General features: G+C 46.5%; 1 long non-coding RNA gene across 1 annotated transcript in view; it reads left to right on the forward strand.

The window, feature by feature from the left end:
• Positions 1-13,995: 13,995 nt before the first annotated feature.
• The window catches only part of LOC132207769 (uncharacterized), a 210,710-nt gene continuing 200,681 nt past the window's right edge, over positions 13,996-24,024 (forward strand). The window contains exon 1 of the long non-coding RNA XR_009443797.1: positions 13,996-14,657. This is a non-coding gene — a long non-coding RNA (uncharacterized LOC132207769). The remainder of the gene's footprint in view (positions 14,658-24,024) is intronic.

The raw sequence follows: 24,024 nt of genomic DNA on the forward strand, positions 1-24,024 counted from the left end.
GGTATGCAGTGCCTTTTTGAAATGGGATCCTGCGACTGAAGTTAATGGGATGCAGTGACTGAGGGTAATGGGATGCAGTGAATGAGTGAAATGGGATGTAGAGACTGAGTGAAATGGGATGCAGTGACTGAGGACATTGGGATGCAGTGACTGAGGACAATGGGATGCAGTGACTGAGGGCAATGGGATGCAGTGACTGAGGGCAATGGGATGCAGTGACTGAGGGAAATGGGATGCAGTGACTGAGGGAAATGGGACGCAATGACTGAGGGAAATGGGACGCAGTGACTGGGAAATGGGATGCAGTGACAGTGGGAAATGGGACGCAGTGACTGATGGAAATGGGACGCAGTGACTGAGTGAAATGGGACACAGTGACTGAGTGAAATGGAATTGCCGTGACTGAGGAAATGGGATGCAGTGACTGAGGAAATGGGATGCAGTGACTGAGGGAAATGTGATGCAGTGACTGAGGGAAATGGGATGCAGTGACTGAGTGGAATGGGATGCAGTGACTGAGTGGAATGTGATGCTGTGACTGCGTGAAATGAGATCCAGTGGGGAATAAAATGGGATGCAGTGACTGAGGGAAATGGGTTGCAGTGACTGAGGGAAATGGGTTGCAGTGACTGAGGGAAATGGGATGCAGTGACTGATGGAAATGGCATGCAGTGTCTGACGGAAATGGGATGCAGTGTCTGTTTGAAATTGGATCCTGCGACTGACGTTAATGGGATGCAGTGACTGAGTGTAATGGGATGCAGTGACTGAGTGAAATGGGATGTCGTGACTGAGGGAAATGGGATGCAGTGTCTGAGTGAAATGAGATGCAGTGACTGATGTAAATGGCATGCAGTGAATGAGGGAAATGGGATGCAGTGACTGACGGAAATGTGATGCAGTGTCTGTTTGAAATTGGATCCTGCGACTGAGGGTCATGGGATGCAGTGACTGAGGGTCATGGGATGCAGTGACTGAGTGAAATGGGATGCAGTGACTGAGGGCAATGGTATGCAGTGACTGAGGGAAATGGGATGCAGTGACTGGGAAATGGGATGCAGTGACAGTGGGAAATGGGATGCAGTGATTGAGTGAAACGGGATGCAGTGACTAAGTGAAATGGGATTGCCGTGACTGTGGAAAGGAGTTGCAGTGACTGAGGAAATGGGACGCTGTGACTGAGTGAAATGGGACGCAGTGACTGATGGAAAGGAGATGCAGTGACTCTGTGAAATGGGATGCAGTGACTGAGTGAAATGGGATTGCCGTGACTGTGGAAAGGGGATGCAGTCACTGAGGGAAATGAGATGCCGAGACTGAGTGAACTGGGATGCAGTGACTGATGGAAATGGTATGCAGTGACTGACGGAAATGGGATGCAGTGTTTGTTTGAAATGGGATCCTGCGACTGAAGTTAATGGGATACAGTGACTGAGGGTAATGGGATGCAGTGACTGAGTGAAATGGAATGCAGTGACTGAGTGAAATGGGATGCAGTGACTGAGGGTAATGGGATGCAGTTACTGAGTGAAATAGGATGCAGTGACTGAGGGCAATGGGATGCAGTGACTGAGTGAAATGGGACGCAGTGACTGAGTGAAATGGGACGCAGTGACTGATGGAAAGGAGATGCAGTGACTCTGTGAAATGGGATGCAGTGACTGAGTGAAATGGGATTGCCGTGACTGTGGAAAGGAGATGCAGTGACTGAGGAAATGGGACGCAGTGACTGATGGAAAGGGATGCCTTGACTGTGTGTAAAGTGAAGCATTGAGTGAAATGGGATGCAGTGGCTGTGTGAAATGGGATGCAGTGGCTGTGTGAAATGGGATGCAGTGGCTGTGTGAAATGGGATGCACTGGCTGTGTGAAATGGGATGCAGTGGCTGTGGAAACTGGGATTCTAAGACTCAAGTGAATGGGATGCCATTTCTGTGGGGAATGGGATGCAGTGACTGTGGTGAAGGAGATGCAGTGATTGAGTGAAATGGGATGCAGTGACTGCTTCAAATGGGATGCAGTGACTGAGTGAAATGGGATGCAGTGACTGAGTGAAATGGGATGCAGTGACTGAGGGACATTGGATGCAGTGACTGAGGGACATGGGATGAAGTGACTGAGTGAAATGGGATGCAGTGATTGCGGGAAATTGGATGCAGTGACAGAGTGACATGAGCTGCAGTGTCTGATGTAAATGTGATGCAGTACCAGAGGGAAATGGGATGCGGTGACTGAGGTACAGGGAAGGAGTGACTGAGTTCATGGGGATGCAGTGCCCAAGCGGACTTGGGGTGCAGTGAGTGAGGGAAATGGGATACAGTGCCTGAGTGAAATGTGACGTGCTGACTGAGTGAAATCGGATGCAGTGACTGAGTGGAATGGGATGCAGTGACTGAGTGGAATGGGATGCAGTGACTGAGTGAAATGGGATGCTGTGACTGAGTGAAATGGGATGCAGTGACTGAGTGAAATGGGATGCAGTGACTGAGTGAAATGGGATGCAGTGACTGAGTGAAATGGGATGCAGTGACTGAGTGAAATGGGATGCAGTGACAGAGTGACATGAGCTGCAGTCACTGAGTGAAATGAGAAGCTGAGAATGCACTGTCTGTGAGATACGGGAAACAGTGACTGATGGAAATGGGATGCAGTGACTGTGGTGAAGGGGATGCAGCGACTGAGTGAAATGGGATGCAGTGACTGAGTGAAATGCGATGCAGTGAATGAGTGAAATGAGATGAACTGACTGATGGAAATTGGATGCAGTGACAGAGTGACATGAGCTGCAGTCACTGAGTGTAATGAGATGCATTGTTTGATGGAAATGGTCTGCAGTAACTGACGGAAATGAGATGCAGTGACTGAGGGAAATGGGATGCAGTGACCGAGTGAAATGAGATGCAGTGACTGAGCAAAATGGGATGCACTATTTTTGGGAAGTAGGATGCACTTACTGATTGAAATGAGATGCGGAGACTGTGGGAAAGGAGATGCTGTGTCTATGGGAAATGGGATACATTGAGTGTCGGAAATTGAATGCAGCGTCTGTGAGATACGGGAACCAGTGACTGATGGAAATGGGATGCTGTGACTGTGGTGAAGGAGATGCAGTGATGGAGTGAATTGGGATGCAGTGACTGAGTGAAATGTGATGCAGTGACTGCGTGAATTGCGATGCAGTGACTGCATGAAATGGGACACAGTGACTCAGTGAAATGTGATTCCATCACTGAGTGAAATATGATGCACTCACTGAGTGTACTGTGATTCAGTCACTGAGAAAACTGTGATGCAGTCACCGAGTGAAATGGGATGCAGTGGCTGAGTGAAATGGAATGCAGTGACTGACGGAAATGGGATGCAGTGACTGAGTGAAATGGGATGCAATCACTGAGTGAATTGCAATGCAAAGACTGAGGGAAAGGTGATGCTGTGACGATGGGAAATGGGATGCAGTGAGGGTGTGAAATTGAATGCAGCGTCTGTGAGATACGGGAAACAGTGACTGATGGAAATTGGACGCAGTGACTGTGGTGAAGGAGATGCAGTGATTGAGTGAAATGGGATGCAGTGACTGAGTAAAATACGATGCAGTGACTGAGTGAAATGTGATGCAGTGACTGCGTGAAATGGGATGCAGTGACTGTGGTGAAGGAGATGCAGTGACTGAGGGAAATGGGATGCAGTGACAGAGTGACATGAGCTGTAGTGTCTGATGGAAATGTGATGCAGTACCTGATGGAAATGGGATGCAGTGACTGAGGTACTGGGAAGGAGTGACTGAGTTCATGGGGATGCAGTGCCCAAGCGGACTTGGGGTCCAGTGAGTGAGGGAAATGGGATACAGTGCCTGAGTGAAATGAGATGCAGTGACTGAGGGAAATGAGATGCAGTGACAGAGAGAAATGGGATGCAGTGACTGTGGGACATGGGAAGCATTGACTGAGTGAAATGCGATGCAGAGACTGAGGGAAAGGAGATGCTGTGACTATGGGAAATGGGATGCAGTGAGTGTGGGAAATTGAATGCAGCGCCTGTGAGATACGGGAAACAGTGACTGATGGAAATGGAATGCAGTGACTATGGTGAAGGAGATGCAGTGACTGAGTGAAATGGGATGCAGTGACTATGGGAAATGGGATGCCTTGACTGACGGAAATGGGATGCAGTGATTGACGGAAATTGAATGCAGCCTCAGTGAGAAACGGGATACAGTGACTGAGTGAAATGGGATGCAGTGACTGATGGAATTGGGGTGCAGTGACCACATCAGTACTGGGTGATGATCCTGGCCAGGTGTTAGATTTCAAAGTCGTTGATCACCTTGGTGATAGCGATCACAATTCTGTTATGTTTACTTCAGTGATGGAAAGGGATAGGTGTACACCACTGTGCAAGAGTTATAGCTGGCGGAAAGGCAATTACGAAGAGATTATGCAAGATTTAGGGAGCATAGGATGGGGAAGGAAACTGCAGTGGATGGGCACAATAGAAATGTGGAGCTTATTCAAGGAAAAGCTCCTGTGTGTCCTAGTTAAGTATGTACCTGTCAGGCAGGGAGGAAGCTGTAGGGTGCGGGAGCCGTGGTTTACGAAGGAAGTGGAATCTCTGGTCAAGAGGAAGAAGAATGCTTCTGTTACTTTCAGATGTGAAGGCTCAGTTAGGGTGCTTGAGGGTTACAAGGTAGCCAGGAAAGACCGAAAGAGAGAGCTCAGAAGATCCAGGAGGAGACATGAGAAGTTGTTGGCGGATAGGATCAGGGTAAACCCTCAGGCTTTCTCTCGGTATTTAAGGAATAAGAGAATGACAAAAGTAAGATGAGGCCCAATCAAGGATAGTAGTGGTAAGTTGTGTGTGGAGTCAGTTGAGATAGGGGAAGCGCTAAATGAATATTTTTCAACAGTATTCACTCTAGAAAACCACAATGTTGTCGAGGAGAATACAGACATACAGGCTACTGGACTAAGTGGGATTGAGGCTCACAAGGAAGAGGTTTTTGAAATCCTACAGAGGGTGAAGATAGCTATGTCCCCTGGGCCGGATGGGATTTATCCTCGGATCCTCTGAGAATCCAGGGAGGAGATTGCCGAGCCTTTGGCATTGATCTTTAACTCATCATTGTCTACAGGAATAGTGCCAGATGACTGGAGGATAGCAATTGTGGTTCCCCTGTTCAAGAAGGGGAGTAGAGACAACCCTGGTAATTATCGGCCAGTGAGCCTTACCTCAGTTGTCGGTAAAGTGTTGAAAAAGGTTATATGGGATAGGATTTACAATCATCTAGAAAAGAATAAATTGATTCGGGATAGTCAGCACGGTTTTGTGAAGGGAAGGTCGTGCTTCACAAACCTTATTGAGTTCTTTGAGAAGGTGACCAAACAGGTGGATGAGAGTAAACCGGTTGATGTGGAGTATATGGATTTCAGCAAGGCGTTCAATAAGGTTCCGCATAACAGACTATTGTACAAAATGCAGAGGAATGGAATTGTGGGAGATATGGCAGTTTGGATCGGAAATTAGCTTGCTGAAAGAAGACAGAGCGTGGTAGTTGAATGGAAACTTTCATCCTGGAGACCAGTTACTGGTGGTGTACCGCAGGGGTGGGTGTTGGGTCCACTGCTGTTTGTCATTTTTATAAATGACCTGGATGAGGGCGTAGAAGGATGGGTTAGTAAATTTGCTGACGACACTAAGATAGGTGGAGTTGTGGATAGTGACAAAGGATTGGTTGCAGAGGGACATCGATAAGCTGCAGAGCTGGTCTGAGAGGTGACAAATGGAGTTTAATGCAGACAAGTGTGAGGTGATGCACTTTGGTAGGAGTAACCAGAAGGCAAAGTACAGGGCTAATGGTAAGATGCTTAGTAGTATAGATGAGCAGAGAGATCTTGGTGTCCATGAACACAGATCCTTGAAAGTTGCCACCCAGGTTGACAGGGCTGTTAAGAAGGCATACAGTGTTTTAGCTTTGATTAATAGAGGGATCGAGTTCCGGAACCAAGAGGTTATGGTGAAGCTGTGCAAAACTCTGGTGCGGCCGCACTTGGAGTATTGTGTGCAGTTCTGGTCACCGCATTATAAGAAGGATGTGGAAGCTTTGGAAAGGGTGCAGAGGAGATTTACTAGGATGTTGCCTGGTATAGAGGGAAGGTCTTAGAATGAATGGCTGAGGGACTTGAGGCTGTTTTCATTCGAGAGAAGAAGGTTGAGAGGTGACTTAATTGAGACATATAAAATAATCAGAGGGTTAGATAGGGTGGATAGGGAGAGCCTTTTTCCTCGGATGGTGACGGCGAACACGAGGGGGTATAGCTTTAAATTGAGGGGTGAAAGATATAGGACAGATGTCAGAGGTAGTTTGTTTACTCAGAGAGTAGTAAGGGAATGGAACGCTTTGCCTGCAACGGTCGTAGATTTGCCAACTTTAGGTATATTTAAGTCGCCATTGGATAAGCATATGGGCGTACATGGAATAGTGCAGGTTAGATGGGCTTGAGATCGGCATGACAGGTCGGCACAAGATCGAGGGCCGAAGGGCCTGTACTGTGCTGTAATGTTCTATGTTCTATGGCTAGCTCTCCCTGTGCTCCGTGTGATTTAACTTCCCTCTTGGAGTACCGTGAGGAACCTTCTTGAACGCCTTACTGAAGCCCGTATGCGTCCATCTTTCTGCCTTAGTCAATGCTCTTGATTACTACTTTAAAAAACTCAATCAAATTACGAGTTATGATTTCCTGTGCACGTGTCCTCGGATCCCATGGACTGTTTCCTGTTCTAACAGTCTTCAAATGGGGGATCTTGTCAAAAGCTTTGCTGATGCCCAAGTAGACTGTATCAAATGCATTGCCCTCATGCACACACCTAGTTAGCTCTTCAATCATAGATTCATAGAGTCATACAGCACAGAATGAGGACCTTCAGTCCCAATCATCTGTACTGATCAGGTGTCCCAAACTTAACCGGTCCCATTTGCCTGTGTTTGGTATCCGTCTAAACCTTTCCTAATTGTGTACCTGTCCAAATGTCTTTTAAATACAGCAATTTTATCTGCCTCGACCACATCTGTTGGCAGCTCCTTCCATTCACGAACCCCACCCCCCCCCCCACCCCTTGTGGAAAGTTGGTTGAAAGTCAAAGCTGTGAATGTTAGAGATTCATCAACAAACCTCTTGCTGTCAACTGAAAGAAACCAGAGCTGATAAATCTCATTAGTAAACAAAATCATAGTTCTCCAGATTTAGTAACCATTATTTAGTAATTCCTCTTTTAATAGCTCTCACACAGTTGGCTGTCACTGAGGGGACTTCTCCTTGTACATTTCCTGCCATTAACCCAGTGCACTCTACAGGGACAGAAGACAGTAAAACTAAATAAAGAAACTCTAATTGAAAGAAAGAAGAATTATGGAAATGTCCTGCCCTCACCCCTTCTTTCCTCACAACCGCTCCCCACCCCTTTCACAAAGAACGATCAAACGAATGCTGTTGTAACATCTTACTTTGTTCCAATCCCAGTTTATTTGTTGCTGAAACAGACTTTCTTGCAATTGGTCCCTTTGCACTTAATTATTCCAATGCACCCTGCGCACCTCCCGCTTTCTATTCTCGATAAAATCAGGGTCTTCTGCTGTTTATGTTAACCGTTCATAGCACATCCTGTGCCCCTTGACCTGCATCAATTCCAAGTTCAGCAAATCCTCAATTTTAATATTAATTAATAAACTCTAGTTTCGGTTTCAAATCCCTCCACGGTCTTGAATCCCTCCCCTAATCTCTGTAATCCCCTCCAGTCTCCTAGTTTTCAGAGCTATCTACAGTCTTACACTAACTCATTCCTGAACATTTCCAGTTGTAGTTAGCTCACAGGTGGCATTGCTGTGAGCTGCCAAGGTACTAACACTGGAATTTCTTTCCTCAACCAGTTATTCCTCATTTCGTACACTGAGCATGAGTGACCTGCAGTGAGGTCTCAAGGAATTGGTGCCAGTTCACCAGAGGATGAAGTCACACTCCATTTCAGCTACAGGGGATTCAGATGAGAACTGCAATGGGGATGGGGTGGCCGACAGAAGAAGGATTGGTGCATTGGCAGGTTAGAAAGCCTGCCATTAATGTCACGGAGCAGGAAAGACTCTGGCTTCAATCTGGCGCAGTGTTTGGAACCCATCCACTCCAGCACTGAGTTGTGGCCAACCTGATGGGAACAGTTACAGATTGAGTCATGATTGGTATCTCTGCTCCAGAAAAAGCAGAAGCTGTTGTGGTACAGTCGTGGGTGGGCCCTTCTGGAGCTAGAGTTACTCAGGATAAACACAATAAAAATCATCAGCTTTCACCTGCAGTGCCACAGTCACAGGGATCGCACTCTGTGGGAGCATTAAGCAAGAAAAAGGCACCTGTAATACTGGTATGAAGGAAATAAATGAGGGCAGTTGATATTTGCATGCATTATGGCATAGATTGTTCAACATTATTGTTTTGAAATATCGATATTGTGATGGCATTTACTGTTGTTTGTAGACAAGTGGTGCAGTGGTAGTCAACAGCCAAGGAGAGGGAAGGTTCAGCCTTGTTAGTGGAATTTGAGCTTACATTTACCTGTATTACAGTTGGTCGAGTGGATCACAGAAAGTCTGGCAACAAAAAAGCTGCAATGGTTACCTCGTCACTGCTTCCAACTCCTCCTCTTTCTCAGCTGGTGCCCGATCACTGGCAGCGACAGCGTACCCTCATGATGCCAAGGTTGGAGACTATCAAGAATCATGACGACACCGGCCCTTCTCTGTACTGCAGGACTGCCCCAGAGTGCTCCAGGCAGCAGAAGCAACATTGAACTACTCCAGTGGTCTGCACCATTACATTTCCTGTGGTACTTTATGCAGCCCCTCTGAGTGTGTAATACACACTCCCATATGGACCACGTCATCAAACAAAGGCTCTTGTCACCTCCTCATTACTTCAAGTTGTTCAAATGAGGATGGCAGGGCAGAATATTGAAGAATTATTACAAAGTCTTCTGTTCAGTATCCTGCTGCTCTCTGACAAGGAAAACTGAAATGTACTTGATTTTCATGTAATTTTGATTCCCATTACAGGTCCTTATGGGAACAGGAAAAATGACAAGCTGGAAAATTTTGCAAGTAATCTTTGGGCCAGCCTGGAATCTTCCCATCCTCTGGCCATGACCTTGTGACCCTGCTTGGAGGTTGTAGTTACAGTTTCAGAAGTGATCAATTCCAGTGAGGATGTCTGTACTAAGGTGAAAGCTCACGCACAGTTCTTCACGACGGGAAAAATGGCTCCATTCAGACTCTGGAGATTCAGGTATCCCACTGAGAATCGTTGTCTCCTTCATCATTCACCTTATTCCAGTCACCTGTCCTGCTCTGTGTGATTTCTGTCCATTCTCTCAGTCATGCTTGTCTGAGGGGATAGCCACGACTGTAGCCCTGTTGTTGACTTGTGCAGTATCCTCACAGTCAGGGAATGCTTCCCCATTCCTGAGAGATTTCAGCTGGCTTAAACAGCTCTGAAAACCACTAAACACTTTTACAAGAGTCAGCGGAAATCCACTTGCATCTAACCTGTAAGTCGTTGGTGATATCTCTATCCTCACTGCACTGGATGAAGAGAGGATTGTAACTGGAATACTGAGGTCAAAACATATACCATTAGCATCCAAGCAGCATTACGCATACTTCCATCAGAATGTGAATCAGATGACAGGGATTATACCTAGCACTTGGAGAACTGACAGAAACCCCAGGTTACCGTGTCAGGAAAGTTCCAGTGAATGAAGTGCCAACCGAGCACTTACCATTCGGGGGCAGTCTGTGGCTAAAACCCCACTCACTGAGAGATGCTGGCCAAACAGAGACTAGTGTCTCGCCATTGCAGGTGGTGCCACCAGGAAGGGTGGCTGATGCTGGTACTGCAATTAATCCAATGCTATTAGTGAGTCATGAACAAATTGGGGTCGTGGGAGAGGTTTTCTGGCCAGGGAATCAGGAGGTTGTAAGAAAAGGTAGTCAGGTGCTATCTGTTTGCCATCGCTACTAATATGGCATGGCGGATCAATGGTTAGCACTGCTGCCTCACAGCTCCAGGGACCCAGGTTCAATTCCAACCTCAGGTGACTGTCTGTGTGGAGTTTGCACATTCTGTATATGTCTGCATGGGTTTCCTCTGGGTGCTCCAGTTTCCTCCCACAGTCCAAAGATGTGCAGGTTAGATGGCTTGGCCATGCTAAGTTGCTAAGAGTGTCCAGGTATGTGTGGGTTAGGTGGGTTATAGTGGAATGGGTGTGGGTGGAATGCTGCAAAGGTCAATGTTGGGTCAAAGGGTCTGATTGTACACTGTAGGGATTCTATAATTAAGAGTTTTACTTCTCAAACTTTCTGTGTGATATTTGTTCAGCCTCAGTTATTAATTGCCCACTCAGGGGAGTAAAGACCATTTACCAGCCTTCCCAATCGAGACTGCATCAGGGTAAAACTTGAAAGACAGTCAGGTCCGTACTTACACTCTCCAGCTCAAACCCCGCATAAAGAGAGGGGTGTTAAATTCTACCCGTCATGTACAAAATCCAGCACCTACGTGATTGCCTGCAAAAATGCCATCCATCACTGCCCACAACAGAAGAGTGAACCTGGCAGAAACGCAGAATTGCTACAACGCAGAAGGAAGACATTCAGCCCATCATACTTGCCAAGCTCTCTGAGCACTCTAATTTAAGGCCAATCTTCTACCTTTTTCCAAAAACCCTGCATGTATTTTTTTTTCTGTTTAAGTAACCATCCCTCTTGCGTGCCTTCGCCGAATCTGCCACCACCACATTTCGGGGCAGTGGATTCCAGGCCCAGATCACTCACTGGCTGAATAAAGTATTTTTTCTCACTGCCCATTTGCTTCTTTTGTTAGCATCTTTGAAACTGTGCCCTCTGGTTCTAGATTCATTTTAGGAGTGGGAACATTTTATTCCTAGATAACAAGGTGTACAACTGGATGAAGAGCTTTCTGAACTTTCGTCAGAAAAATGAAGAAGGGTCTAGGCCTGAAATGTCAGCCTTCCTGCTCCTCTGATGCAGCTGGGCCTGCTGCGTTCATCCAGCTCAGCACCTTGTTATCTCAGATTCCCCAGCATCTGCAGTTCCTACTATCTCTGAAGCATTTTATTCCTATCTGCTTTCTCCTGAGCACTCATGGTTTTGGAAAGTTTCTATCAAGTTTCCAAGGAAAGCAGTCCCAGTACCTTGAAAAAATCCTCATAACTGAGTTTCTCATCCCTGAGAATCATTCTCATAAATGGAGGCGTTGTGACAACATCACTGGACTAGTAATCCGGAGATTCAGGTAATCAGAATCAACTTTCACCATGACGCATGTTTGAATCCAATTTCAATTTAAAAACAACACCCAGGAATGAAAGTCTAATGGCGCCCATGAAATGGACCAACGACTGTGCTGTACATTTCTATGACTCTATGTCTCATAACAGGTCGCAGTACATTGGAGTTTTGTGTCATCTGCACAGTACAATGTTGTCCCCTGCACACCCAAGCCTAGATCATTTATGTCCGTATCAGGAAAGCAAGGGTCTCAATACCAGCTTCAGGGGAACTCCACAACAAACATCCTCTCAATCAGAAAAACACCCATCACACTCTCTTTCTTGTGATCAGAGATAATGGGAACTGCAGATGCTGGAGAATCCAGGATAACAAAGTGTGTAGCTGGATGAGCACAGCAGGCTGAGCAGCATCTCAGGAGCACAGCAGCTGACGTCAGCTTTGGTGCTCCTGAGATGCTGCTTGGCCTGCTGTGTTCATCCAGCTACACACTTTGTTATATTACACTCTCTTTCTTATCCCTCAGACAATTTTGGATCCATTTTGCTGCTGTCCCTTTCATTCTAAGATTTTCTTCAAAAATTGTACAAAATGCTTTTGGATAGCCCATGCACAGCACAACAGCATCTTTGTCCTTTTCAACCTTCTCTGTTACCTGCGACTATCTCAAGCATCCAAATGATGTGGGCAAGTGGATACTGACGTTATTGGATCTTAAGACACGGAAAATAACTCATTGATAATGTGGTATCCCAAATTAGAACCATCAGAGATTTACATGTCGGTGATAATTTACGCACATGAGAGGGGTGCAGACACTTAGAGCCATTCAGCCGCTAGGTGAAAACATTTCCGAGTTAATTGCCACCCTGCGCAGAGTGCACACACAAATCTTGATGACAAGCATGACCCCAAGTCAGACAGCATCATTAGCATTGCTTCCAGATTAAAAATAACCCAGGGAGAACAAGACGCTGCCTTTCAGACAGGTGTGGAGATAATTCCCAAATAACTAGCTTGATCCCAGACCAGAGATGGGATGTACAATTATGGATTGACCAGATAAGGAACCAGCCAGGGTGCTCAATGATAACTGGTTAACATGGCGGGGAAGGGAGTGAAAAAATAACGAGACGTGCTAATCGGAATTGAGCTGTATTTGTGTGTTAAGTATAATTGAAGGGGCGTAAGAAGTGGGAGAGGGCTGTGGTGGCGGGTGGAATGATTGATGGAAGCCGCATTTGCTTCTTGTCCAAGTTTAATTCACTCCCGGAGACGCCGGTATTATTTTCAAATTGGCGCTATTTGCAGCGTAAAATTGCAATCGCCAAATGTTATGCTGACTCCTGAGACAGCAGGTTGGCAACCCCCAGTGAAAAGGGACCAGGTACCAACGCTGCATCACCTTGCAGTTCTTAATCCAGGATGATAGAGAGTTTGGAACAGTCCCGGCCAAGTTGAAGTTACAGCATCCATTTCCATCAGTTAATATTGTGACGAGCATAATGTTTAAATGTGCAGTTTCACCTGTTCAATTCTTGTCTATCGACCAATAAATACAGATATTGCAAAGGTGGGAAGGATTAGCGGGATGTTAGAAAGCAAAGCGGTGTTATTTTCAGAAAATGGTTACAAACCAGAGATTTTAAAAGGATCAGTTCCACCCCTTTCCCACCCCACCCCACCCCCAACACGCACTCTTTGGTAGGGGTTTCCTTTAAGAGCGCTTCCAGAAATAAACCTGCCTTGGCCCAGGATCTGTCCTATTTGGTATGAGAGGGATGTGATGATTTGGCTCCTGGACAATCTTCCTCCGCCATGCGGCAGGGTAGGAGCATTGAAAGCAGATCTCAGCACTTGTGGAGAGAGAGAGAGAGAGCGTGAGGCAGCGGCTGCGAAACGCGATGGGGGTGAGGACGGACTGAAGAACCATGGCATCGCCGCTGTGTACTTAGTGCAGCCACCAGGCTCTCGGGGGAGGACAGCAAGGAGAATTTTGTGTTGTCCTTTTTATTTGCAATAATCCGGGGTGGGGAAGGGGAGAGAGAGCTGAGATAATGGGAACTGCAGATGCTGGAGAATTCCAAGATAATAAAATGTGAGGCTGGATGAACACAGCAGGCCAAGCAGCATCTCAGGAGCACACAAGCTGACGTTTCGGGCCTAGACCCTTCATCAGAGAGGGGGATGGGGAGAGGGAACTGGAATAAACAGGGAGAGAGGGGGAGGCGGACCGAAGATGGAGAGTAAAGAAGATAGGTGGGGAGGAGAGTATAGGTGGGGAGGTAGGGAGGGGATAGGTCAGTCCAGGGAAGACGGACAGGTCAAGGAGGTGGGATGAGGTTAGTAGGTCGATGGAGGTGCGGCTTGTCGGGGGGAGGAAGGGATGGGTGAGAGGAAGAACCGGTTAGGGAGGCAGAGACAGGTTGGACTGGTTTTGGGATGCAGTGGGTGGGGGGGAAGAGCTGGGCTGGTTGTGAGGTGCAGTGGGGGGAGGGGACGAACTGGGCTGGTTTAGGGATGCTAAATCTCCCCTTCCCCCACCGCATCCCTAAACCAGCCCAGTTCGTCCCCTCCCCCCACTGCACCACACAACCAGCCCAGCTCTTCCCCTCCACCCACTGCATCCCAAAACCAGTCCAACCTGTCTCTGCCTCCCTGACCTGTTCTTCCTCTCAGCCATCCCTTCCTCCCACCCCAAGCCGCACCCCCATCTACCTACTAACCTCATCCCACCTCCTTGACCTGTCCGTCTTCCCTGGACTGACCTTTTCTCTCCTCTCCACCTTCGGTCCGCCTCCCCCTCTCTCCCTATTTATTCCAGTTCCCTCTCCCCGTCCCCCTCTCTCCCTATTTATTCCAGTTCCCTCTCCCCGTCCCCCTCTCTGATGAAGGGTCTAGGCCCGAAACGTCAGCTTTTGTGCTCCTGAGATGCTGCTCGGCCTGCTGTGCTCATCCAGCCTCACATTTTATTATTTTAGGAGAGAGAGCTGTTTTGGTTTGTGATACAAGAGACGAGGCTGTCTATGCCTTTCACCCATCGGTAGCTCTCCTCCTGTCCCTGCCTCTATGCACACACTCTGCCAGGCATAGTCTTCCTCCCTCTGTGTGTGTGTGTCTCTCTCTCTCGCTTCAGCTCCTAAAACCTAAGATGCATCGGATATAAAAACACGCACATAAACACACACACACACACACACACACACATCAACAAGCCATGGGGAAAGATCAGGAATTACTGCAAGCTGTCAAAACCGAAGATGTAGCTGCAATGCAGAAGCTGTTGCAAAGGCCGAAACAAGGCAAAGCGAGTGAGTACCCTTTACACACTGTTCCATTGGCTGATGTGAATGTGCCTGCGTTTTTTTGTGTGTGTGTGTTTTGCAAATGTCCTGTTATTGTGGAGTAGGAGGGGAGGGAGTTTGGTCTGTTGTTCAATATGGGCCCTCCTATCTTGACCGATGCTGTTCGTGACTCTTGATACAGTGCAATCGGTGGGAATGTAGCATTAGCCTGAATAGTGCGTTCTCTCTCCCTCAGACAGCTCCCCTGCATCCCTTAGCTTCACAAGCCGGCGCTTTCTGCTCCTAACAGCGCAGATTGGACGTTGAGGATAGATAAGGTCAATACTGGGAATCCTAGATTCCCTATCAACCGGGCAAGAGATTGCAGATGGTTTGTAGCGAATCCACGGTTGAGATACAACGCACAGAATCAGTTAGTATAAGGGGAAAGGTGGTTCTGGAGGTTTGCACTGTTCTGTTTCGGCAAAAAAAGTGCCCGACCAGAGAATATCAGGCCAGTGACTAAGATGGTTAAACAGCTAATTCTAGTGGAAAGCTGTCAAGAAGGTAATAGCTCAGTGTCGCTTCTGAGGAAGTGCAAACTGGAGATCTTGTTTGACCCACTCTGTGCAGGTTGTTGTTGCTGTGTTGCAAAGAGAGCCTAGAGACGTGAGGGGGGACTTGGATGTGACAAATGCAGTGACTCCACACCCGGGCAGTGGTTTGGCAACATGATTCGGACCCCGTTAGCTTGCAGCCCTCTGACGCTGTTCCCTTACTGCCGGATGCTCACTGGCTCGCACGCCCCAAACAACCGGGGCTATTTTAAATTTAACCCCTTGATTGATGGGCTGACAAGTGCCTGTTGATGACAAAGCAATAGATGCTGCAGATCTGGTAATTAGAAGCAGTTTTGCTGGGAGACGCTTTAATTGATAGATTTCAATTCTAAAATTAACCAGGATTAAACGGGGGAGACCTCGAGCTGGCTGATCTATGATGTAGTAATAACAGTATTTTCGGAAAGATTGTCTGAGACGCAGGAGTGATGTCTCTCCCAGCTATCCTGGCTGCAAGGAGGAGGAAAAGGCAACCCTTTCCGAACAAGGCACAGTGAGGAGTTCTGAAACATTTATGTATCGCTTAACTGGAAACTTGATAATGTACGCCACAATGTGGGAGGGGGAATCTTATTCAGTTCTATATTTGCCTAAAGCTTCACTCCAGATATTTTGTTAAAAATAAAAGAATAATGGGATTTGAAGGGTACACTGTGAGTAAATCGTGGGAAAATGTTAATTTATTTTGATGTGACTTGCTCCTACATGAGTAAAACATATTGTGATTAAGGATGATGGAATAAACTAAAAGCATTATTTGCCAGGATGAGATTCTGTCATAGTCTGGAGATGCGCTGCTCTGCTATCCAGTTATGAAGAGCTGCTGTAGTTGTGTTCTACAAGACTCCAATTGTTGGATGCAGTGGAAGTCTTTCAGGAGAAGACACCATGTCCCTTTAAAAATAGTTTCTTACTGATTTATCATGTCACACACAGTACTTTGATTTGTAATTTTCTGGCTTATTCTCTGGTGTTGAGAACCTTTGTGGGTTGACTTTCCCTTTGACCTCATGATCCCTGTTGAGTTTAGATTTTGAATGTGTGGCCTGTGCATTTGTTGGATTTCTCTCTATTGGTTCTCTAAGTTCACTGACTGAATGCAACACTGTATCAATGTTTACCAATAATGATCATATCTGTGATGATGATGCTATTTTCCTTGGGACAGATAATGCAAATCTCCATGCTTCACAAAGTCTGTCTTTGTGTCTATTGGTGCTCCATAATTGGTGACCATGCCTTCAGCTGACAATGCCTTAAGCTCTGGAATTTCTTCCATAAACCTCACCACTCCTTTACCACCACCCCCCCCGACCATGTTCTCCTTTACATTATTGGTTATAAAATACCAGAGCGGTGACTTGTGTTGATATCGCCAGTGTCACGTTTGATTAGATCATTCCTCCTATGAAATATTGTGAGACATTTTACTTTTAGCAATGCAAGATGCATACATGCTGTTGTTATTAGACAATAAGTCGAGGTGGGAGGGTGCGGTATCATTGGGATTTAAATGGCTGGAGAGGCCTAACGCCAAATACCCAGCAGGTAGCTGTGTTGGGGCTGGGTTTGAGGGTGGGGTGGCAGATGGTGACTGTCTCTTCTAAATTAGCCCATGCTCCCATTAGAGGATCATATGTAATGCCTTGCTTATCACCAGTCTTCAAAATTCTGACAACACCCCAACTCCCCAACATATCCTCACTAGGGCCTACCAATTCTTCTCACTTGGTGAGCTGAATCTGGAACAATCGTCTAAGTCCCAAGTGCAATACCAGTAATGATCACGTCTTCTGGTGGTGCTGCTGGTACAGTGCTGGAATGCTGCCAATCTCTTACTGGCCTGAATCTCTCTGAGGCAGGACATCTTCATGTATAAGCGGAGCAATCAACCCATCAGATGGTTGCAGAGCTTGGCAGACTTCCCCACCTCTGTGCTTGTAGTCAAAGAGGTGGGGAACCCAGAGTCTTGTGTCATTCAGCCCTGAGGCAGTTGACCCTTACTTGCCTTCTGAAGTAGTATAGCAAATAGTTCATAAAAATGGGCAATAAAATGGTGACTTTGCCAGCATAATCCACATAATTAGAACTTTTCTTTATTAAATTGGGAACTCTGTGTGGTGTGTGCAATGCTAATAGAAGTACAGATCCTGGCTAAGCCCAGTGTTCTGTCTCCACCTCCCATGATAATACAAGGTACTGACTGATTGGTTTCTTGGCTGAGACTGTGGTCACTTAGTTGGCAGCCAAAAACACGAAGCAGTGTTTTTAGGAGAGGATGAGACAAAATATTTAGAGTGTCGAGAGGGTCCATAAAGTTTTGCAACTGAAGACATAAAAGCTGCTAGAGTTTAAAAATAACTTGGATCTGTATTTGAACTAACGTTAATGTAGAGGGCCAAGAGCTGGAAAAGAGGATTCAACTTGATAGTTTTAATTTGGCTGGCAAAGATGCGCTGGGCCAAATGCTCTCCTTCCATTGCTACAAATTTCCACGATACTCCAAAATCATGTCAAAGATTTCTGAAGAAGGGTCTTGGCTTGAAACATCAGCCTTCCTGCTCCTCTGATGTTGCTTGGCCTGCTGTGTACATCCAGCTGTACACCTTGTTATCGCTATTGTAGAGCATCTATGTGTCCCACTGTTATTTTACTATCGTGCCAGATGTGTAGTACATGATTTCTCTGCAAGTTGGTATGACAAATTAAAATCATGAGACATTTTTATTCTCTTAATGATAAAACTCAAAATTCCAACTGCACCTATGTCAACTCCTGTGCTGTAACATGTCTTTACAGATTGAAAGGTGCATTTTATTTCAGTTGGGCTGATTCTTGGATTTCTGCCAGACTTCAGCAGTTTGAGGTTTGCTGTGACAATTCCATGCCTTTTGACCTTCAACACAATCACAATGAAAATGACGTGGAAATTACAATATGGATACTGTGTGTGTGTGTGTGTGTGTGTACCTTGTGATATTTGATATAATCATTTGATATAATCAGTGGCGTTACTTTGGAGAGGTTTTGGTCTCCCCTTTGAATATTGAAGTAGAATGTAAAGCTCTTCCAGAAGTTTCGCGAATGACATAGAGCATCAGTCTGATGAAAACCTACCTCTTCCCCTTGCTACTATCTACTTGTTATTGCAGTATCAGTTTCTGAGACATGCCTTAGAATCCATTAAAGACGTGAATAAAGGCAAACAGTTGCCACTCACTCTAACCAACGTTTTTGTATAAAGATTTTACCCTCTACATGGACATGAGTCTTAATCCCATGTGCCCACTCTGTTCCAGTGAATGCTTTATTCATCCTTACTTTGACCACTTGCTTAACCTATTCCTAAATATTGACTTGGCTGCCTGTTCAGTCATTAATTCTGGTTGCACATTTTGAACTCTATGTGTTTGATGCAGCAGTTGGAAACAAGCGCTTGTGCTGCTTTAGTTATACCATCAATAGAGACTTTAAATAGTCATTAAAGAAAGGAAGAACTGGCACTGAATAAATTACCTGGGGTTTTTTTGTATTCATTCTTAGAATGGAGCTGCTGCTGGCTGGCCAGTATTTATTGCCCACTCATAGCTGCCCTTGACAAGGTGTTGGTGAGCTGCCTTCTTGAACCATGGCTTGGAGGGCAACTTGCAGGTGGTGGTATTCCCATAAATTTGCTGCCCTTATCCTTCTAGATGGTAGTATTTATGAAAGTGTTGGTTTCTAAAGAGCCTTGGTGAATTTATGCAGGGGATTTTGTAGATGATGTGCACAGCTGCTACTTCCCATCACTGGTGGAGGGAATGATTTTTTCTTGCTGTTGCTTTGTTAACTGTAGCAGCTTGCTGTGCCTAAATTGACTGCTGCATTTCCTGACATTGCAATCGTGACTACACTTCCAAAATATGAATACTGCTGAGAAAAGGCATATTTTGCTCCAGTTTTTCAACTTGCACTTAACAGGACAATTCACATCAAATACAATGTAAAAGGATCAACTATTACAGTAAATAAGAAGTGAGTCCTGGTGTTTTCCCTGTGGAAACACCTCAGAGTCCACTGTAATTGCTTTATTCATCTTTACTTCAACCATTTGCTGTACCTGTTCCTAAATATTGATGTGGTTCCACTTCCAGATGAATCAGCACTCTCTTTGTGTACAGCTTTTCCCTTCACTTCTTGCAAATTGCCCCAATAAGTGCAAGATGAAAAGGATAAACAAAATGTATTTTTTTCAAGTTCTGTATTACCAACTGATGACTGCCAAAATACTTCATTGGCTGTAAAGTGCTTTGGAATGTCCTGAGGCCATGAAAGGGAAGAAAGAGAAGGCTTTCTTTCTTAACATTGTGCATTTCACAGCTTTAGGATATCCCAAACAACTTCTGGCCAAGAGAATAGTTGAGAATTGGAGTCACTGTCGTAATGTGGAAACACGGCAGTCCATTTGTGCACAGTGAGATCTCACAAACGGCAACATCACAATGACCAGAAAACCCCTTCAGTAATATCAGTTCAGAGCTTAGTATTGACCAAAACACCAGGAGACCTCTCGGTCTCCATCTCAGGCGACCAGCTTGTAACTGATGTCCATTTCAAGCCCACCGACTCCCACAGCTACCTAGAATACACCTCCTCCCACCCACCCTCCTGCAAAAATTCCATCCCCTATTCCCAATTCCTCCGCCTCCGCCGCATCTGCTCCCACGATAAGACATTCCACTCCCGCACATCCCAGATGTCCAAGTTCTTTAAGGACCGCAACTTTCCCCCCACGGTGATTGAGAACGCCCTTGACCGCGTCTCCCGCATCTCCCGCGACACATCCCTCACACCCCGCCCCCGCCACAACCGCCCAAAGAGGATCCCCCTCGTTCTCACACACCACCCCACCAACCTCCGGATACAACGCATTATCCTCCGACACTTCCGCCATTTACAATCCGACCCCACCACCCAAGACATTTTTCCATCCCCTCCCCTGTCTGCTTTCCGGAGAGACCACTCTCTCCGTGACTCCCTTGTTCGCTCCACACTGCCCTCCAACCCCACCATACCCGGCACCTTCCCCTGCAACCGCAGGAAATGCTACACTTGTCCCCACACCTCCTCCCTCACCCCCATCCCAGGCCCCAAGATGACATTCCACATTAAGCAGAGGTTCACCTGCACATCTGCCAATGTGGTATACTGCATCCACTGTACCCGGTGCGGCTTCCCCTACATTGGGGAAACCAAGCGGAGGCTTGGGGACCGCTTTGCAGAACACCTCCGCTCAGTTCGTAACAAACAACTGCACCTCCCAGTCGCAAACCATTTCCACTCCCCCTCCCATTCTCTTGATGACATGTCCATCATGGGCCTCCTGCACTGCCACAATGATGCCACCCGAAGGTTGCAGGAACAGCAACTCATATTCCGCCTGGGAACCCTGCAGCCATCTGGTATCAATGTGGACTTCACCAGTTTCAAAATCTCCCCTTCCCCCACTGCATCCCTAAACCAGCCCAGTTCATCCCCTCCCCCCACTGCACCACACAACCAGCCCAGCTCTTTCCCCCCCCACCCACTGCATCCCAAAACCAGTCCAACCTGTCTCTGCCTCCCTAACCGGTTCTTCCTCTCACCCATCCCTTCCTCCCACCCAAGCCGCACCCCCAGCTACCTACTAACCTCATCCCACCTCCTTGACCTGTCCGTCTTCCCTGGACTGACCTATCCCCTCCCTACCTCCCCACCTACACCCTCTCCACCTATCTTCTTTACTCTCCATCTTCGGTCCGCCTCCCCCTCTCTCCCTATTTATTCCAGTTCCCTCCCCCCATCCCCCTCTCTGATGAAGGGTCTAGGCCCGAAACGTCAGCTTTTGTGCTCCTGAGATGCTGCTTGGCCTGCTGTGTTCATCCAGCCTCACATTTTATTATCTTGGAATCTCCAGCATCTGCAGTTCCCATTATCTCTCACCAGGATAACTCTGCTTGACAACAGAGGCATTACATTACCTGAGAGGGAATACGAGTATTTAACAACTAGACACCTGAAGCCACAATTTCAATGGGTAGAGTGTTGGTTCGAGTGGTATCATCCAAAGGTCAGCACCTCCAACAATGGACCACTGGGTATGTTAGCCTAGATTTTCTTCTCAGGTCTATAGATCCTGACTTGAACAATGACATTCTGTCTTAACGGTTGGAGTGAAACCCACTGAGCTGCAGCTAATATAGAACATAGAACATAGAACATAGAACAGTACAGCACAGAACAGGCCCTTCAGCCCACAATGTTGTGCCGACCATTGATCCTCATGTATGCACCCTCAAATTTCTGTGACCATATACATGTCCAGCAGTCTCTTAAATGACCCCAATGACCTTGCTTCCACAATTGCTGCTGGCAACGCATTCCATGCTCTCACAACTCTCTGTGTAAAGAACCTGCCTCTGACATCCCCTCTATACTTTCCACCAACCAGCTTAAAACTATGACCCCTCGTGCGAGCCATTTCTGCCCTGGGAAATAGCCTCTGGCTATCAACTCTATCTATGCCTCTCATTATCTTGTATACCTCAATTAGATCCCCTCTCCTCCTCCTTTTCTCCAATGAAAAGAGACCGAGCTCAGTCAACCTCTCTTCATAAGATAAGCCCTCCAGTCCAGGCAGCATCCTGGTAAACCTCCTCTGAACCCTCTCCAAAGCGTCCACATCTTTCCTATAATAGGGCGCCCAGAACTGGACGCAGTATTCCAAGTGCGGTCTAACCAAAGTTTTATAGAGCTGCAACAAGATCTCACGACTCTTAAACTCAATCCCCCTGTTAATGAAAGCCAAAACACCATATGCTTTCTTAACAACCCTGTCCACTTGGGTGGCCATTTTAAGGGATCTATGTATCTGCACACCAAGATCCCTCTGTTCCTCCACACTGCCAAGAACCCTATCGTTAATCCTGTACTCAGCTTTCAAATTCGACCTTCCAAAATGCATCACCTCGCATTTATCCAGGTTGAACTCCATCTGCCACCTCTCAGCCCATCTCTGCATCCTGTCAATGTCCCGCTGCAGCCTACAACAGCCCTCTACACTGTCAACGACACCTCCGACCTTTGTGTCGTCTGCAAACTTGCTGACCCATCCTTCAATCCCCTCATCCAAGTCATTAATAAAAATTACAAACAGTAGAGGCCCAAGGACAGAGCCCTGTGGAACCCCACTCACCACTGACTTCCAGGCAGAATATTTTCCTTCTACTACCACTCGCTGTCTTCTGTTGGCCAGCCAATTCTGTATCCAAGCAGCTAAGTTCCCCTGTATCCCATTCCTCCTGACCTTCTGAATGAGCCTACCATGGGGAACCTTATCAAATGCCTTACTGAAATCCATATACACCACATCCACAGCTCGACCCTCATCAACTTTTCTAGTCACATCCTCAAAAAACTCGATAAGGTTTGTAAGGCATGACCTACCCCTCACAAAGCCGTGTTGACTGTATTTGATCAAGCCATGCTCTTCCAGATGGTCATAAATCTTATCCCTCAGAATCCTTTCTAACACCTTGCAGACGACAGACGTGAGACTTACTGGTCTATAATTGCCGGGGATTTCCCTATTTCCTTTCTTGAAGAGAGGAATTACATTTGCCTCTCTCCAGTCCTCAGGTACGACTCCAGTGGAGAGCGAGGATGCAAAGATCTTCGCAAGTGGCGAAGCAATTGCATTTCTCGCTTCCCAAAGCAACCGAGGACAAATCTGGTCCTGGCCTGGCGACTTGTCAATGTTAATGTTTGACAAAATTTTCAGCACATCAGCTTCCTCTATCTCTATCCATTCCAGCATGCACACCTGCTCTTCAAAGGTTTCATATCCAATGATTGATCTGTATAGTGAGTGAAAGGAAAATGGTGTAAACACCACACTGTGCAGCCTGCTCTCATTCACTCACTCGGAGCAAATTTTCAGAAACTTGCCAGTAGATAGTGAGTGCACCTTCTTATTAAGCTGCTGCTTGTAGCCGCTCCTGCCAGGAGACCTGCTGTCATGGTGTGCCAATTCTGTCTGTCTTATGCCACCCTCATACATCGGTTGTGGTTTGTTGGCAGCCATTCTGTGACACCACTCTGTGACCTGTTCCTGGGAAGATAGGGTTCTCCTGTGAGGAAAGGTTGGATCTGTACCAGTTGGAACTTAGAAGAATGAGAATTGATCCTATGGCAATATATAAAATCCTGAGGGGACTTGATACATTGTGTACAGGGAAAATGTTTCCTCTCGTGAGGGAATCTCAAAAAAGGGGGTACAATTTAAGAACAGGAGGTCTTCTTTCTATGATGGAGACAAGGAGGATTTCCATCAGAGGGATATGGGTCTGTGGAATTCTCTTCCCCAAAAAGTATTGGCGGCTGTACCATTGACTTTATTCTAGGTTGAGTTAGATGGTTTTTTGATAGATGTGGGAGACGAGGGCTTGGGGAAAAGGGACAGAGGGGCTTGAGTCCACAAGCAGATCAGCCACTGGATGGTGGAGCAGAGTTAAAGGGCTGAATGGCTTTCTGTTGCTCTCAAATGACATGTTCCTATATTCCGTTCTAACATCCATCATCCAACTGCACATAGGTTGACCCCTCTTCCTGCTGCTGTCCAGAATCTCTTAGCTTGTAAGCTCAGATCAAATAGCCAAAATTGTGACTCTTTTTTTCTGGGTGTCACTTATTAAACTTGGAGAGAGGAAAAAGGAGTATATGAGTACCTTTTGTTCTTCTCATTTTAGATTCAATCT

The sequence above is a fragment of the Stegostoma tigrinum genome, unplaced genomic scaffold (assembly GCF_030684315.1).
Source record: "Stegostoma tigrinum isolate sSteTig4 unplaced genomic scaffold, sSteTig4.hap1 scaffold_152, whole genome shotgun sequence".
In the NCBI taxonomy this organism is placed as follows: Eukaryota; Metazoa; Chordata; class Chondrichthyes; order Orectolobiformes; family Stegostomatidae; genus Stegostoma; species Stegostoma tigrinum.